The sequence below is a fragment of the Micropterus dolomieu genome, linkage group LG12 (genome assembly GCF_021292245.1).
Source record: "Micropterus dolomieu isolate WLL.071019.BEF.003 ecotype Adirondacks linkage group LG12, ASM2129224v1, whole genome shotgun sequence".
Taxonomy (NCBI): domain Eukaryota; kingdom Metazoa; phylum Chordata; class Actinopteri; order Centrarchiformes; family Centrarchidae; genus Micropterus; species Micropterus dolomieu.
The window spans coordinates 35426442-35429194 of NC_060161.1; positions in this window are offsets into that span (position 1 = coordinate 35426442).

Consider the following 2753-nt stretch of genomic DNA (forward strand, 5'->3'; position numbering starts at 1 on the left):
GAAGAGCCTTGGTGAGAGAGGTAAAGAAGAACCCAAAGGTCACTGTGGCTGAGCTCCAGAGATGCAGTCGGGAGATGGGAGAAAGTTGTAGTAAGTCAACCATCACTGCAGCAATCCACCAGTCGGGGCTTTATGGCAGAGTGGCACGACGGAAGCCTCTCCTCAGTGCAAGACACATGAAAGCCCGCATGGAGTTTGCTAAAAAACACCTGAAGGACTCCAAGATGGTGATAAATAAGATCCTCTGGTCTGATGAGACCAAGATAGAACTTTTTGGCCTTAATTCTAAGCGGTATGTGTGGAGAACACCAGGCACTGCTCATCACCTGTCCAATACAGTCTCAACAGTGAAGCATGGTGGTGGCAGCATCATGCTGTGGGGGTGTTTTTCAGCTGCAGAGACAGGACGACCGGTTGCAATCGAGGGAAAGATGAATGCGGCCAAGTACAGGGATATCCTGGACGAAAACCTTTTCCAGAGTGCTCTGGACCTCAGACTGGGCCGAAGGTTTACCTTCCAACAAGACAATGACCCTAAGCGCACCGCTAAAATAACGAAGGAGTGGCTTCACAACAACTCCGTGGCTGTTCTTGAATGGCCCAGCCAGAGCCCTGACTTAAACCCAATTGAGCATCTCTGGAGAGACCTGAAAATGGCTGTCCACCAACGTTTACCATCCAACCTGACAGAACTGGAGAGGATCTGCAAGGAGGAATGGCAGAAGATACCCAAATCCAGATGTGAAAAACTTGTTGCATCTTTCCCAAAACGACTCCTGGCTGTATTGGATCAAAAGGGTGCTTCTACTAAATACTGAGCCCCTAACCCACTGTAGCCTAATGGCCCTTTCAGATAGGAAGTGATTTACCGAGCAGTGCGCTTTGCTCGACGCAACAACAAACCGGCGTGGCGTGGTGCAAGCCAATGAAAATAATGGGTTTCACAGCGCAGCAGTGCCGTCGTCGCAGTCTCTCTGAAAGGCCCATAAGGAGTCAGCCACTAAACTGCACAAAGTCTCTAATGAAGCAAGCAAAGGAAAATAAAGCCTGCACATCCAGCCATCTCACCGACTGCATCTGATGGAAGCAGCCGGCCGCTCCGTGAGTAAAATCAGCTGATGAAAGAATGAATGAAAGCTGCTGTGTTGGATTGATATGATGGAACGCAGTGATCGATCGGTGACGAGTTATTTGACTTGCAAATAAAATGTATGCAGTAGTGTTAAAGCATATCAGAAGAGGAAATAAAGTGAAAGCCTAAAACTGAGCTAAAGCAGACTTAGATATGAGTTCCATCATTTCAATTTCCCTGAAACATTTAGTCTAATAAATCCAAAGACCCCATGATCATATTCTGGGTTATTCAATAACGAATTCACAATCAGAATCAATAAATATGAAAGCAGACAATATCAGCATTGTGCCAGTAGAAATGATCCTGTGAGCAGGACATACAGTAACCTGTAATTCTTCATGCGCATGTGTTTGTTAACCAGGTAACAGCGACAGAGAGGATCCTGCTGCTCAAAAGTCTCTACAGCTGTTAGAGCCGGCTGACAGCCGATCCAGCTGAAACAGATGTCGCTTCACGTGACGCTTCATGTCTCTAAAAACAGATTTCCTCCTTCCTCCTCTCCTCGCTTGGTTTCCTAAGACGCAAGGAAAAGACATTTGTACCACAACATGAATACAATACCTCTTGTGTCATGAGGCTTTGTATTTGTAGAACAGGTTTTCTCACTAAAACCATGTACAACCGATTAGTGTTTTACTAATACGTTTAATTAAAAGCCCATTTGAGCCACATATTAACAACGTGTTGTATACATGTCCAAAGAATGATCCTAAAACTCAAATAATATCGGCATTTCCCACATGTCTTAATCGGAAAAAGGCCTGTTCTTGCTCTGCTTATTAAACCTCGTTATGTATTTTAACTTCAAATCCGGCCTGCATTTGTCAGGCTCTTAAAAACCAACCGAGTGAAATTCATTGGTCAGATCCAGTAAATGTATTCGTCGAATCACAGAGAATCGAGGTGCCTGGTTGGTCAACTAACCAGCTAACTAACCAAGCTAGAAAGCTGAACTCTCCGCACATGAGTGCTTATCTCACCTCTACAGTATATTGTATGTGTCTGCAGTACCTTTATTATCCAGTAGTTACACAACTGTAGTTACACAAATCTCTTTTAGAATTGTAAGTGGACTCTTCTGTGTACCAATGAAGGGAAAGTAATGTGATTTGAACAGGTAACCTTTTGATGTGGAGTCAGGCGCAATACAGACACCACAGATTGACCATTTACAAAGTGATAAGTGTTTGTTGATCATATACACTCACCTAAAGGATTATTAGGAACACCTGTTCAATTTCTCATTAATGCAACTATCTAATCAACCAATCACATGGCAGTTGCTTCAATGCATTTAGGGGTGTGGTCCTGGTCAAGACAATCTCCTGAACTCCAAACTGAATGTCAGAATGGGAAAGAAAGGTGATTTAAGCAATTTTGAGCGCAGCATGGTTGTTGGTGCCAGACGGGCCGGTCTGAGTATTTCACAATCTGCTCAGTTACTGGGATTTTCACGCACAACCATTTCTAGGGTTTACAAAGAACGGTGTGAAAAGGGAAAAACATCCAGTATGCGGCAGTCCTGTGGGCGAAAATGCCTCGTTGATGCTAGAGGTCAGAGGAGAATGGGCCAACTGATTCAAGCTGATAGAAGAGCAACTTTGACTGAAATAACCAC